This window comes from Sciurus vulgaris (genome assembly GCF_902686455.1).
Source record: "Sciurus vulgaris genome assembly, contig: HiC_scaffold_596_arrow_ctg1, whole genome shotgun sequence".
Classification (NCBI taxonomy): domain Eukaryota; kingdom Metazoa; phylum Chordata; class Mammalia; order Rodentia; family Sciuridae; genus Sciurus; species Sciurus vulgaris.
The window spans coordinates 18761-35206 of record NW_027632426.1 but is presented as its reverse complement, the minus strand read 5'-3'; the positions used below and the strand labels follow the sequence as shown (position 1 = coordinate 35206).

Here is a 16446-nt window from a genome sequence, read left to right as displayed (position 1 = left end):
TGCATTTTGTATTCTGAATGAGACTCAGGTCAGCTGCAGGGAGACAATGGCAGTGTTAAGTGTTTCAGACTCAGTTGTTCATGATGAAATTTCCCTTTTCCCTTTTGCCTAGTTTTTCTTATTCCTTAAGAGGAAACAAACACTTTAAAATATCCATTCATGTCTTTTGTCCTCCATTTGCTTTTTCTCCCCTCTTAAATCCACAATAGGAGTTAAAGAAGGAAATTTCAGAAATTTCCAGTCATTATAAAAACTACCCCCAAGTTCAATTTATAGACTTTCTTCTTTCAAAACAAAGTGATGTACAGGAAAGTTCCATGTGTATATGCTATTAATTTTCAGTTCAGATGAGCCATTGGGAGTTAGTATAAATTTGAGGAATGTTCAATGAAATTAATAAGGTTATTTATAAAGAGTTGGGTTTGTTTTTTGTTTTTGTTTTTGATTTTTAGTCCATTTTTCTTTTTCTCTTCAAAATTACAAATGCATTTGAAAATGAGATGGCAAAGAAAGTTAAACTTCAGAATATCTGTCTTCTGTCTGTCCTACTCTCTTTTCTCTATTCTCCTGGCTTTCCATTCTCTCTAGCACATGTCCTTTCTTTTTCTTTCTATTTTCCTCTCATTTTCTCTCTTACCCTGCAGGGAGACACTATTTGCTTAATAAATTCCCTTATGTAATTTCCCATATCTGGCATGGTTCTGAAGCCAGAATTGGGAACAGGTAGTTAGTGTAGAAATAGGGGATCGGGTCAAATCGAGGAAATGGAGGCCATAAAATCATCTGCCTCTGGAAGTTGGAAACTGCCCCTGGAAGAATGGAATGTCAAGGATTTCCGGAGCCCATTGATTACCAAATTTACCTGCCTTTATCAAGAACTGCAAGCCAGGAACTGCTAATTAATGCCCCCTGGGCCCTTGCCTGCCTGAATCACCTTGGCCCTCCCCCTGCCCATGGCTTTTCACTTAATGCAAAACCAGGCCTAGTCACATAGGCAGGGAAGAGAGATAAGGGGAGGAGAGAACTGGAGAACAAAAGAGAATTTAACCTATAAAAGATGTAGGGTGCGCTCACTTCGTGGGACTTTAGAACATCAGCCATGGCCCCCTTCTCCCTGCCGGGAGAAGTCTGTATTATTACCTTTAAATAAAACCTGCTTAACATGCTTGTCTTGGCGTGCTTCTCTAGTGTTCAATCTTCAACATTAGAAGGAGCAGAACTCGGCACCGGTAAACGGCGGTATCAGTTCCATGGAAATTCCCTTATATTGGTGCCACAACCCGGGATGGGAACTTCCACTGTCTCTTAAGGGAGTGGAACCCCATCTGATGACCCAGTGCTCCCAGATACTGCTCCACCTTTCATTCTGCCTGGTCACTCTGCTCTGCATTTGTCACTGGACTTCAGTTCGTGACTGACTTATCTGCTGGGTGGATACCTGATTTTATGGTGGAGATCTCTCTTAGGGTTGAGGCTCATCTTGTACTCACATCTGCACTTGAAAGCCCTGATGTCAGGTCCTTGGCCTTTGCCTGGCCCCACATGCTTGTGTGATGACATCTCCACACAAGATGAGGGCTTGTGGGCCCCTCATCTCCAGCCCAGTACTCTGGCCTCGGGATGCCCTGGCCACAGACTCGGCTGCATCAGTCCCCACCATGGAATCTGGGTCCTCCAATCTGGCAGATTCTACCCTGGGAACCCTTCGCCCGACTCCTGGTACTTAAAGCCATCAAAAACCATTTGTGTAATGGCACACAGCTTCCACAAGCGAGCAGGCAGATGGAAAGGAATTCCTTATTTTCAAGTCTTTTCTTTCTCACTTCTTGGCTCTTCCTGCAGGCTCAAGCACCTCCAAACCTAAATTAAAAGGAACTATTCATCAAGTTTCTGCTAGAACATTTTAGCCCCTTTCAGATTCAGATCTCAGTCAAGGCTTACATTGAAATGTAAATGGAGGAAGGCACTGTGGGAAACCAGTCTGAAGCCCAAGGAAAAATGTGGCCCTTTAAAATTTCTCCTGGTCTACAACTCAGAATACTTTTCTCCCTTTCACCTTTTCTTTCCTTCTCATTTTCTCATGCTTTAAGTAATAACCATTATCATTATTCTTCTAGGACTTTTGTTTTTCTTAAATGCTATATTTTTGAGCTCACAATTTTGATCCTACATTCATAGGTTAATGATTTTTGATCAGTTCTTTTTATTCAACTCTAGAGTTACTTTTGAACATCTGTTACATTGAAAAGGAGATAAATATTACAAGGCCTTTGCTTTTGTGTTAAATATAAGCGCACATAAAAATTAAAGTTTTAAAAATGGATCCAAATATTTTTAATTCACATGATTTAAAGAGGTTCAATTTAAATTGGGTAAACTAATAAAAGTAAAATGTCCTTAAAATTAACTCACAAGTCTCTAAGTGGTCAAACTAATAAAATGTTGATGTTTATAAAATGTCTAACAAATTTTTCTAGGACTTTTTTTCATCATGAAAGAGACGGCAAATACAGTTGGTACACTTGTCTGATATCTTGGTTTTTCTACAATAAGATGAGCGAATTAAAGTCGACATGTATGGGATTACTCAATTGTGTTTGTTAGAGACATCTAATTAATTTATAAAGTTTTTCCATGGAGTAACATACTTAAAAACATTATTCGTTGTATATTAAATGTGTTCATATTTTCCAGGTATACAAGTCTTTAACGCAGAAAATTTATCAAGCTGCTGTCCTCCAAATTAAACTTGTCTGTAATGGTAAACCTATCATTTAATGTTCTATTATAGGACCTGTTATCAATAGGGTATATGTACAATTTGTTAATGTTCATACAGACTCAGGAGTCAATATATGTAAACTTCTTAAAATTACATTTAAGCAAGAGTGTAATATGCAGTAGCAAAAATGGAACAACACTGACTGAAATTGAGGTCTCTGATGACCTCATGGCTGTGGCATGCCTGGTGCCTGGGAGTGCTCCTGTGCAGGGGCACAAGATGACTAACTGCCAAGGCAGTACAATGATCTCAGGCACACAGCTCTTGGGCAGAAAGGAATTATTTTGCTAGACAACCAGTGTTTCATCGGCTTCCTTCTCTGGTTCCTGCCCACTTTACAGTAACTTTGGATCCTAACATTGCACATATATAAAGATTGCTGACATAATTCTGTAGATTTGCATTTCCATCAGAGAACAGAGGTCCATCTGATCTCAGCTTAATATTCAAAGTCTGTATTTATAACCCTTTATTTTCTAGTACTCCTTTGCCCCTCACTGAAAAGCTCCACGTTATCTGAGATAAGGCTCTGCCTCACGACCCTGTTACACATTACAATGGCTCCAAAGTAAGCCTAACTTTAACTCATTTAAAATTGTGTGCAAAAGTTTGATGTTTGTTGTAAAGATTACTATGATCTCAAACGGGAACTCAGCCAAAATTCAAGGTAACTATTGCACAAACTAAGTGTTTTACTGTTGGTGATTCCATTTTGTATTTTTCTTGTAAACTTTAATTGTTGCCTGATCAATATTTTGCAGAAGTATTGCTTCAAGAGTGAACATCATAAATTAACTTGGAATAGTAAGCCATCACCTATAGGACATATAATGTAAACCCCAATTAGATACAAGAGGGTAAATAACTGTAAAGTCATAGACATTGAAGCTAAAGCCCAGTACTCTTACTTTATAACTGGTGAGACTGACTTGCTTGATGGTTAAGATCAAACTTAGAGATTGAGATTAAATACAGAGGTCAAGAAAAGTCCATATTTGGGTCTTGCCCTCAAAGTTAGCTTGAAACCAGGGAATAAGAGGACCTCTCCAGGGAGCTTTGCAACTCTGGGTCACACAACCTCCTGACCAAGGAGATTGATGAGGCCACTAGAGGAAAAGGCACTCAGTGTACCTACTGCAGAGGAGGGAGATGGAAAAAGGGAGACACCCCTAATGCTTCCAAGGGGAGCCACCTCATCGAGAAGACCCTGCCTAACCAATGGCACTAATGGAGCTAAGAAGCTGCTCTTAAGTTCTTTATGAGTGACCCCTGTGGAACTCAGCTGACTCCTTAACAGACAGGAACAGGTCACTTTGACCAGCTTGATCTTAAACACCTAGCAAAACAATTAAAACAAAAATATAGCCATTCTTAGACATTTAAAAGAAATAATACTTAAATGTAACTTAAGGTGTACACTTGTGTTAGCCCACTAGAATAAAGACTAAAAGCTACAAAATAGAGATTCTTTGGCAAATGTGCCTGATAACTATCAAGAGAAACTTCCAGAGTCAGAAGATTTTAGTCAGTTTAAGGCCTACAGACACAGGAAGGCTTAATCAATATTTGCTAGTATCCCTACTAAATGTTGTGTTTGCATTCCTGATAACCTAGACAATGTTAAAGTTTCCAAATAAAGGCCTTGTCCTCTGCAGCCCTTGCTAGTCCTTGCTATGGGAAAAACTTCTCAGTTCTTCCACCCCCTGATGAGGAGTTATTGATTTCTATCATCTTTATGATATGCATTGACATGTTCCAGATTCTGCAACATTTATATTGTATCAATCTCATTTCAGTACTCATGTCTTTTTGTTCTTCTCTCATAGAAACACCCATCCCCAGATACCTTTATTACCTGCTCTTCCCAAACAGACCTCTACCATGAACCCCTCAATTACCCGATTTCTAAAAAGGGAACTCCAAACTGCTTGCCCCACACTGCCCCCTTCCAGCTCCAAGAATCCAGGTCATTTATCACCCCGTTTCCCAATAGCAGTGACGGAACTCATACAATTAGAGGGGCAAATGAAGTCAGATTTGGGGAAAGGCAGTTAGTGTAGAAACAGGGGATCAGTCAAATCAAGGAAATGAAATCCATGAGAATCATCTGCCTTTGGAAGTCTGGAAGGAATGGACTTTTTACATCTCACCTGCAAAACCAACCCCAGTCACTTAGGCAGGAAAGAGAGAGAAGGCTTCAAAAAGAACTGGAGAGCAAATATTTTCTTATAAAAAAAGAAATGGGGGAATATAATATATAAAGCCACTCCCCTGCCCATCAGGTGCAGTAATTTTCCCCACCTCCCAACCACTTGTCAATCTGTGAACATCCTGGCTAGCTATTGGTTCATCAGTCAGTTTGCAAGTATCCTTCTCTGATATTGGTCCTCTGTTAGCCCCGCAGAATTCAACTGTTTTCCTCTAGCTTCCCCACCATCTTTTTCCATACTTCTTCTGTCTGTCCCACTCACTTTTCTCTATCCTCCTGGCTTTCCACTGTCTCTAGTGCGAGCCCTTTCTTTTCCTTTCTATTTTTCTCTCATTTTCTCTCTTACCCTGCAGGGAGACACTGTTTGCTTAATAAATTCCCTTATGTGAAAAAAAAAAACAAAAAACAAAAAAAACTTCAGAATATCTCTTCCCAGCTTGAAAAGTGTGTGGATCGCCCATATTTGTTTGATGGTGAGGAAGTGTCCTTTTTCCCCACATTATTTTTTTTTAGTAGTTTTGGTTCCAAAATCATAGAATTTTTCAAAAAAGAACCTACCTGTATTTACTGTGTATATTTTGTTTATTCTCATTTTCTCTATAGTATCTAATGTTATTCAGATTTCTTCAGATGTTCCTGTAATATCCCTTATGGCTATGTTTTCTTTTTCTCTCTTAATCCAAGATCCATAGATTCTGTATTGCATTTGCAATGTCTCTATTTTTCTGCAATCTAGAAATGTTTTTAAGCTTTTTTGGGGGGTGCAGAAAGGGGACCATTTTGTCTTCCATGATGTTGACAGTTATGGAGAATAAAACAGATAGTTTTACAGAATGTGTAATAATCTGGATTCATCTGACCATTTCTTTGTGATTAGATTTTCTCTAGTCTTGAATCTACTCAGCCACTATGCTAAGTTCACCAGTGATTTGTGATGCCCAGTGATTGTCAATTCACATTTCAGTTAACCTCTCGGAAACCCTTGACACAGTAGATCACTTTTTTTCTTCACTCAGCTTCTGAAGTAGCACTTTCTCTTGCTTTTCCTCCTCCCCACATGCTGCTTAGAATCCTTTGTCGCTTCCCCTTCATTTTACTGATTTCTGTATGTTTCTATCTAAGCATTGCTTTAGTGCTTGCCTACAAAATTGATGTGTTGTGTTTTCATTTTTATTCAAATAAAATTTTTTTTTAACACACTCTGGTAGGCAATTCTCTGCCCACGCAGGCTCCAGTATAGAAAGAATGCAAAAGGTTTGCTGTACTTGTATTATAGACTTTTTGCCAAGTATCACTGTGAACTGTTTAAAAGTTTAACAGGATCTTAATCAGATGCACATTAGAATTTTTTTTAAGGAAGAAGAGGCATAAGGTATATAGATTTTGAAGGAAAACTTCAAGAATATTCTTTAAGTTTTTAAAATTTGTTCTAATTAGCTGTACATGATGGTAGAATGCATTCATACATTTTGATAGATCATACATAAATGAAGTATAATTTCTCATTTTTCTGATTATATATGTAGGATCACATTGGTCATGCAGTCATATATGTACACGAGGTAAAAATATGTTTCACTCAACTGTCCTTCTTACCCCCATACCCCTTCCCTTCCACTCACTCCCTCTACCTAATATAAAGTAACTCTATTCTTCTTCTACCCCACCTTATTGTGAGTAAACATCTGCACATCAGAGAAAACATTTGGCCTTTAATTTTGTGTGTTTGGCTTATTTCACTTAGCATGACATTCTCTAATTCCATCCATTTACCAGCAAATGCCATAATTTCATTCTTTTTTTAAAGCTGAGTAGTATTCCATTATATAAACATACAACATTTTCTTTATCCATTCATCTGTTGAAGGGCATCTAGGTTGGTTTCATAGTTTAGCTATTGTAAATTGAACTGCTTTAAACATTGATTTGGCTGCATTACTGTAGTATGCTGATTTTAAGTCCTTAAGGTATAAACCAACGAATGGGATACCTGGGTCAAATGGTAGTTCCATTCCAAGTTTTCTGAGGAATCTTCATACAGCTTTCCATAATGGTTGCACCAATTTGCATTCCCAGCATCAATGTATGAGTGGACCTTTTTCCCCATATCCTTCTCAACATTTATTGTTGCTTGTGTTCTTGATAATTGCCATTCTAATTGGAGTGAGAAGAAATCTTAGAGTAGTTTTGATTTGCATTTCTCTAATTGCTAGCAATGTTGAACATTTTTCATGTATTTGTTGATCGATTGTATAACTTCTGTGATATGTCTGTTAGCCCATTTATTGATTGGGTTATTTGTTTTTGGTGTTGTTTGTTGAATTCTTTATATATCCTAGAGATTAATGCTTTATCTGAGGTGCATGTGGTGAAGATTTTCTCCCACTGTGTAAGCTCTCTCTTCACATTATTGATTGTTTCTTTTGCTGAGAAGAAGCTTTTTAGTTTGAATCCTTTTCATTTATTGATTCTTGATTTAACACATTGCACTTTTAGGGGTCTTGTTAAGGAAATCAGATTCTAGGCTGACATGGTATAGATTTGGGCCTAGTTTTTCTTCTATTAGGCCTGAGTCTTTGATCCACTTTGAGTTGAGTTTCATGCAGGGTGAGAGATAAAGGTGTAATTTTATTTTGTTACATGTTCTTTCCATTTTTCTCAGCACCATTTGTTAAATAAGCTTTCTTTTCTCCAGTGAATATTTTTGGCACACTTGTCTAGTATGAGATACCTGTTTTTATGTGGGTTTGTCTCCATGTCTTCTATTCTGTACTATTGGTCTTTGTGTCTGTTTTGGCACCAATCCATGCTGTTTTTATTACTATACCTCTGTAGTATAGTTTAAGTTCTGGTATAGTGATGTCTCCTCCTTCACTATTCTTGTTAAGGATTGCTTTGACTATCCTGAATCTCTAATTTTTTTTCAAATGAATTTCGTGATTGTTTTTTCTAGTTCTGTGAAGAATGTTATTGGGATTTTAATAGGAATTGAATTAAATTTGTATAACACTTTTGGTAGTATGGCCATTTTGATAATACTAGTTCTGCCTATCCAGGAGCATGGGAGGTCTTTCTGTCCTCTAATGTCATCTTAAGTTTCTTTCTTTAGTGTTCTGTAGTTTTCATTGTAGAGGTCTTTCACCTCTTTTGTTAGATTGATGCCTATTTTTTTGAGGCTACTGTGAATGGGATAGTTTACTCTCTTTTTTGGGGGGAGGGGGATAATTTTCTTTATTTCTCTTTTAGTGAATTCATTACTACTGTATAGGAAGGCATTTAATTTATGGGTATTGATTTTATATCCTGCTACTTTGCTGAATTTATTTATTAGTTCTAGAAATTTTCTGGTAGAATTTTTTAGATTTTCTAAATAAAGAATCATGTTATCAGCAAATAGTAATAGTTTGGGTTCTTCTTTACCTATTTGAATACCTTTAATTTCCTTCTCTTTTCTAATTGCTCTGGCTAGAGTTTCAAGGACATTGTTGAATAAAAGTGATGAAAGGGCATCCTTGCTTTGTTCCAGATTTTAGAGGGAATGCTTTCCAATTTTTTTCCATTAAGAATTACGTTGGCCTTGGGTTTAGCATATGTGGCTTTTATGATGTTGAGGTATGTTCCTACTATACCTAAGTTTTTCTAGGTTTTTAAACATGAAGGGGTCTTGTATTTTGCCAAATGCTTTTTTTGCATCTATTGAGATAATGATTCTTGTTTTTAAGTCTATTGATATGATAAATCACATTTATTGTTTTCCATATGTTGAACCAATTCTGCACCCCTATTATGAACCACACTTGATAGTGGTGCACTATCTTTTTAATATTTTTGGTAGAAATTTTCCAGGATTTCATTGAGAATTTTTGCATCTGTGTTTATCAGGGATATTAGTCTGAAGTTTCCTCTCCTTAATGTGTCTTTGTCTGATTATAGTATCAAGGTGATATTAGTCTCATAGAATGAGTTTGGAAAGGTTCCCTCCTTCTATTTCATGGAATAATTTGAAGAGTACTGGTATTAATTCTTCTTTGAAGATCTTGTATAACTCAACTGAGAATCCATCTGATTCTGGGCTTTTCTTAATTGGTAGGCTTTTGATGGCATTTCCTATTTTAGTACTTAAAATTATTCTGTTTAGATCATGTATGATGTCCTGATTTAGATTAGATAGGTCATGTGTCTCTAGAAATTTGTCAATGTCTGCAGTATTTTCCTTTGTTGGAGTATAAATTTTCAAAATACTTTCTAATTATTCTGTATTTCAGTTGGGTCTGTTGTGATATTTCCTTTTTTATCTTGTATTTTGTTAATTCAGATTTTCTTTCTCTTTCTCTTTATTAGTGTGACTAGGGATTTATCAATTTTATTGATTTTTCAAAGAACCAACTTTTTGTTTTGTCATTTTTTTAAGTTGCTCCTTTTGTTTCAATTTCATTGATTTCAGTTCTGATTTTAATTATTTTCTATCTTCTCCTGTTTTTGGTGTTGATTTGTTCATCTTTTTCTAGGACTTTGAGATATAATGTTAGGTCATTTATTTGTCAACTTTTTATTATTTAATAAATGAGCTCAATGCAGTGAACTTTCCTCTTAGTACTGCCTTCATTGTGTCCCAGATATTTTGGTTCATTGTATCCATATTCTCATTCTCTAGGTATTTTTTTTTCATTTGTCATTCAATAGTGTATTAGTCTCCATATATTAGAGTAGCTTCTATTTTTTATCTTATCATTAATTTCTAATCAGTCCATTATGATCTGATAGACTGTAGGGTATTATCTCCATTTTTTTTGTATTTACTAAGAGTTATTTTGTGGCATAAGATGTGGTTTGTTTTAGAGAAGGATCCATGTGCTGCTGAGAAAAAAGTGTATCACACATTTATTTATGAATTATTGTATATATGTCTGTTAAGTCTAAGCTATTTATTGTATTATTGAGTTCTATAGTTTCTTTATTTAGATTTTGTTTAGATTTGTCCAGTAGTGAGAGAGATGTGTTAAAGTCACCCAGTTGTATTGTGCTGTGATCTATTTTATTCTTGAAATTGTGAAGGGTTTGTTGGATGTAGATAGATGCTCCATTGTTTGGGGCATAAGTATTTATAATTGTATGTCTTGCTGATGTATAATTCCCTTCAGTAGAAAGAAATGACCTTCTTTGTCCCTTCTTATTAACTTTGACTAGAAGGCCACCTTTTCTGATATGAGGATGAAAACCCCTGATTGTTTCCACAATTCGTATGAGTGATATGTTTTTTTTTTCCATCTTTCACATTCAGTCTGTGCATGTCTTTGCCTATGAAGTGAGTCTCTTGGAGACACCATATTGTTGGATTTTGTTTTTCAATCAAATCTGCAAGTCTATATCTTTTTCTTGATAAATTTGGACCATTAACATTCAAGGTTATTACTGAGATATGATTTGTATTCATGGTCATTTGGTTTATTACTGGCTTTTAATTTGATGTCATTTCTTCTTTGACTATTCCTTTCATGTAGTTTCTCTCTTTGCTGGTTTTCACTTTTTTTTCCCCTTTTCATCCTCATGGAATATTTTGTTGAGAATGTTCTATAGAGCAGGCTTTCTAATTGTGAATTCTTTTAACTTTAGTTTTTCATGGAAGGTGTTTATTTCATCTTTAAATCTGAAACTTATTTTTGCTGGTTATAAAATTCTTAGTTGGCATCCACTTTCTTTCCAAGCTTGAATATGTTTTTCTCTGACCTCCTAGCTTTGTGGGTCTGGGTTGAGAAATCATTTGAGATCTGAATTGGTTTTCTCCTATATGTAACTTGCTTTTTTTTTTTCTCACAGCCTTTAAGAATTTACCCTTATTCTGTATTTTAGTCATTCTCATTTTAATGTGTCTTGCTGTGGGTCGTCTGTAATTTTGTACAATTGGAGTCCTATAAGCCTCCTGTATTTGATTTCCCATTTTATTCCTTAGGTTTGGGAAATTTTATAATATTATGTCATTGAAAAATTGTGCATTTCCTTGGTTTATACCTCTGCTCCTTCATCAATCCATATAACTCCTAAATTTGGTCTTTTATGTTTTCCCATAATTCTTAGAAGGTCTGTTCATGGATTTTTGCCATCTTCTCTGCATGATAAAGTTTATTTTCAGTAGTAAATAATATTGTCTTCATTGTCTGAGGTTCTGTCTTCCAAATGGTTTGGTTTATTGGTGATGCTTTCCATTACAAGTACAATTTGGTTTATTAATACCTTCATTTTAAGGATTTCTGATTGTTTTTTTCCCACAATCTCTAACTCTTTATTGAAGCGATCCTTCACTTCCTGTATTTTCTCTTTGATTTCACTCTTTATACCATCCTTTACATCATAGATCAGTTTACCTATGTACATTCTAAAATCTTATGGCCATTTCTTCTACTGTTATGTCAGTGAATTATTGGGCATCTTGATTTGTTTGGGGCACTTTCTTCCCTTGTTTTTTTCATGTTGCTTGTGTGTTTCCCCATCTACTTGTATGAATTTGAGATACTACAGACTCTACCCTATAGAACTATATTATCCCTGAACTTTTCTAGTATACTACCTTTAAGAGGGAGACCGACATCAACAGCACCCAGTACAAACAATACATAGCCTCAAATCTAATAGTCTCCACCAAGGTGTCCACTGCCTTCTAGCTTTCAACAGCAATGATGAGTTCAATCACGGTCCAAAATATAAACAGAAAATTTGCCAAAAGGATTTACAATCTCAAATATTGGACACTGAGAAATCAGAAATAGTGCAGGACATGATGTTCATGAAGGAGAAAGAGAGAAACCAGAAGCAAAAATCCACAGGAAGAGTGGAAAAAGAACCAACAGAGATTGAATATTAGGGGGGGAAAGTTAGAAAGGGAATCCAGAGAAACAGACAAGGAAGAGGAAGAATATATATATAAAGAGAAAAAAAAATTAAAAATATAAGAATATACAGCAGAACTGCAAAACACCATGCATATATCTCCATCCTCAACAAACTGGTGCATGAAAAACACCGTGCTCCAAATATGGTGGAAAGAGATGTCAGAGGAAAAAATAAAATAAAATAAATCTCAGTGGAAAATTGAAAAACTATCTCTGCTAGAATCCAAAAGCTTCTCAGCCCTGCCTCTTACTTCCCACAATACTGTCTGACCCAGACAGACCCTGACAGAACCAGTCACTAGCCCACCAATCTGGGCCTCAGATGTCTTAGGTTTGACCATATTGAAGTCCCAAGATCTCAACCATACTGGAATTTGGAAATAGACCACCATGGACAAGAAATCCTGAGAGACAATAACTAGAAGGCAGTAACCAGCACCCCCAGGAGTAAGACCCCAGGTACAGCCAAACCTACAGGCACTTGACACTCAACCACCAGGTCCTGGTGGATGTCCCCAGACAGGGGCACTTTGACTCCCCAAGATGGCAATAGCAGAAAACCCACCAGTGTGTCATACCTCAGGCTCTGGCTGGTGTCTCAAAATGGATGCAGTCATGTGCAACCAAACCTGGAGTCTCCCTGGCAGCAAATCTCTGATAAGTGCTAGAAGCCATAAGTGGCAGGGGTCAGTGGCAGCAGGCAGACACTCAGCAGCAGCTCAGTTGTCTGTGTTGTTGGCAGTAGTGGGGGATCAGCAGCTGCAGTGGGGGCAGCTGTGGCTACAGATACAGCAACAACTAAAGAGAAGACCTCCAAGTTACATCTGGGGAGCAGCATAAGTTTTGGCATCAGGGATGTCAGAGGCAGCAATGTTCGTGGCAGCAGTGTAGACCACAGGCGTGCCCAGAGAAAAGACCTCTGGTGTGCAGCAGCAGCATGGGGAGCAGCAGCACCCAAAGGAAACACCTCCAGGCATCTGGGGCAGTGGCATCAGGGGCAGTTGTGCCCCAACTAAGAGAAAACCTCCAGGCAATGACCCCTACCAGAATATTCTGACTGCCACCCCATACCTTGAGAATCACTTATATACACCTAAGCCTCTTTCTTGATTCCTTTTCTAGAGTGAGAGCCTTAGCATTTTATTTTTGGATCTTCTTGACCTGTGGCATCTCCCTTTGCCTCAGTTTCCTAAACAGTGGGTTTGATTCCTAGGCAGGTATTTATTAGGCTTTTTGGATGTGCCAGGCTCTGCAATTGGTGTTAAGCTGCACTGAGATAGTGATGTAAGCAAATAGTTATAAAATGCCTCAAATAGATGTGACTAAGGCACATAATGAATTAAAAGGAGCAAGGGTTCTCTTGCTGTTGCCTACCTATTGACTTTTCTATTCAAGAAGTTTGCCCTGAGTCAGGACATGTGATTGGGAATGGGCCCTCTCTTTTCCAGGTGTAGAGCCAGAGCTTTTTGAAGTTGGATACCACCTGATTGAGGTTAGTGGGAAACTTCACCTGCTGGATAAGCTGCTGGACTTTCTGCAGTCCAGGTATAGGTATATGTACTGCTCTCAGCTGGTGACTGTTTAAAACCTAATTAATGAGGAACTTACTTATTTCGTGAGATTGACTCAAGTTTTCCTCTTTTACAAGACTTTAATTCAGGGTCTACTTTCTCTAAAATTATACTCTCACCCCATTCCACCTCATCCCTTCCCACTCTTCCCCACCATTATCCTTTCTTTCCTGAATTCCTATAACATTTAGGATCCCACTCTAACACTTGGCTAGCCCTACCTTAATCTACTGCCTGGTTGATCAGTGTATGTTCACCTCATCAGTCCAGTTATATTGTTTAGAGCCACAAGGACACAGTCAGCATTGAGCATTTCTTTTATAATTGCCTGCTGGTACCTTGTGTTGAATTGACACAATAAAGTGTCAATACATAAGTATTTATTCTTGTTAACCTGTGGGGTTTGATTTAAACTCAAGGGGTACTTGGAATAATCTTTCCCAGAAATGTGAGCTGGTTATCAGTAGAACAGAATTTCAAAATTGTCCCGTTAGGATGACTGTCCCAGGTGTGGCCTGAACTAAACTAAAACTTCATATTTGGCAAAATTATCCAATCTTTTGCAAGTTAAATAATTGCATGTATTACTGTGCTTTATTTTCTTTGACATATCTACTATAGGTGTGTAAGAGATGGAGAAGAGCTCATAACTACCTTCCATCCAAATTTTTTATGTTCCAGACCCACAAATGTCTTGCCCAAAGTCATATAGCTAGCAAATGTCAGAGATGAGATAAGAATTGAGGTACTCACCTTTAAGCTCAATGCTTTCCCAACAATTTGGGCTAGAATCTGGCAGGAGTTCTCCCTCACTCTTGATCTTATCTTTGTAGTAAGCTTAAATTAAGTTCATTTTCTTAAAAAGAATATTGTTTTGTCAAAACTGTACTTCTTTGTTCAGGCAAATTTTAAAGCAATGTCTGATAACAAGGAGCTCTCAGCTTGATTTTGTTCTTAATGCATTATTTTGAATTCTTTCCTCTCTTCACTATATGTAAGTTTCCTCATGTATCATGGGGGAATGCTTCTCTAAAGTGATGCTTCTCAGACTTTTCTAGATGATAGTGACTTACACCCCCAAGTGGGGAATAGCAGTAGATAGCTGACCACAGCTCTTCAGGATCTTGGAAAAGGGGTACACACACAAGCAATTTTTTCCCTTTACTCTTCATGTGTTTATTTCACTATTAAAGTGAAAGTTTGTATTTCTTTTCAATGAGTGAAGTGACATTCCAGAAATAGGCTCCTTGGTTGTTCTACCATTTCTATAGTTCCTGACATGTGCCCTGAGAATATCTCCACTGTAGCTTTAAAACTGCTCTGAAGGATGCAGCTACATGTGGAGGCACTTTGTATTCTTATGTAAACTATGTAGAATTTCTGAGAAAGATATGTGACATTTATATTTCTACTTTAGCATTTGACTTACTTCTAAAATTGTATTCTTTGATAAATTTTATGTGATGGTAACTCACCCTAAATACTACTATAGTTTCTCCTTTTCCTTACCAGAGGTCATTCAGGTTGTACTTTTCTCCCAAATGACGTAGATGTTGGATATTCTCCAAGACTATATGGATTACAGAAGTGACTCCCCTGGGCCACTACATTACTGAAGAACTTCTTTTAGATTTAATGATCAAATAGGTCCATGATGAATAATAAGGCATGTGGGAATGTTACAGAGGAAAAAGGTGGAAAACATTATTGAGAACCAAAAGAAGATGAGGAAAGGGGACAGCACTATGTGAAGCACATGTGAAAATGTTGAGTATCTTCAAAAATGTATGATAAGTCAAGTTTCAGTGACAGAAACTTTCAGTCTTGCAACATTCAGCTCAACACTTGTGTACTTATTCAGGATTAGTAAGAAAATGAATATTGATAGAATAGAGCTCCCACAAATCATGCAGGGGAAGGTAAGACCAATTATTTCTATGGGCAATAGGAAATGTAGGCAATTACCTGAGAACTCTGTTTTATATGTAATAAAATTGATGTGGGATAATGGAAAAAATCTTAAACAGTGAATGATTTTTGAGCCTTTGGTAGACTATCAGCTGAAGAACTAAGAGTTTAAAATTTTAGTTCAGAGTGGTCTCTCAGATCCGCTTGACCTCCAAGTACTGCAGTAACCTGGATACTTGGGGAAATGCCATTGGCACATTGAGGAATCTCCAGTGTCAAAACATGATGAGTTTATAATTCCCCATCCTAACTTGTTGCGTGGTGGTAAGGGGAGATCCCAACAGCTTCATTGAAAAGCAGAGGCTGGGTAAACAGGCAGGCCCTTAAGTGCTTGTATTACTACTTGACTAAGTAAGGATTGTGTCTCAGCATATAGAAACTGCCATAGAATGTGGATATTTAGGGTTGCCTAAGAATAACCAAAACTAAATATTAACTCTGTTTTGAGTGCCAAACGTTGGCTGAATGTGTTTTAAAAACCCAGGATAGAGTGTTATGGTGAGTTTTTTTGTAAAGTGATATATTGTCCCACTAAATTTAGATTTTTCCCATGGGATTTATTTAAAGTAGGGTCATGCCTGGATATGGAAAGGACAATATAGGCATTTGGTTTAGGAATGACTTGATTTTTTTTATTTCCTGAAGGGTCTCTGAAAAGAGTTAAGCTCTGTTTGTTTGTTGTTCTTCTCTATGTAAAGGCTACAGCTATGAGCATGTGGATGGTTCTGTGAAAGGAGAAGAGAGACACCTAGATTTAAAGGACTTTGGCCAGCAACCCATTTTTATATTTCCCCTAAGTACCAGGGCAGGAAAGCCACATAAGTATTGATGAAAGCAGACAAAGAAGGAGTGGTGTAGTACTTTTACATACTGAACATTGGTACATTTTTTCATAATTCTCTGAAAGGTGAGGTTATTAAAAGGAGTATAATTAAAGGAGAGAATCAAGGCAGTTGACATAGCATAGTACTGGACTTCTACTTTGGAGCTCTTTTCTGTCCAACCTATCTAAGCTGTGATGTCACAAAA

The 16446-nt window shown here is 37.1% G+C and overlaps 1 pseudogene across 1 annotated transcript in view; it reads left to right on the top strand.

The window, feature by feature from the left end:
* Nucleotides 1-16246, top strand: part of LOC306652787 (chromodomain-helicase-DNA-binding protein 1-like) — a 34792-nt pseudogene extending 18546 nt beyond the window's left edge. Inside the window, exons 5-9 of the transcript in view lie at nucleotides 484-524; nucleotides 5413-5464; nucleotides 13327-13423; nucleotides 14962-15036; nucleotides 16116-16246. The product of the transcript in view is annotated as a chromodomain-helicase-DNA-binding protein 1-like (transcript). The remainder of the gene's footprint in view (nucleotides 1-483; nucleotides 525-5412; nucleotides 5465-13326; nucleotides 13424-14961; nucleotides 15037-16115) is intronic.
* Nucleotides 16247-16446: the final 200 nt, after the last annotated feature.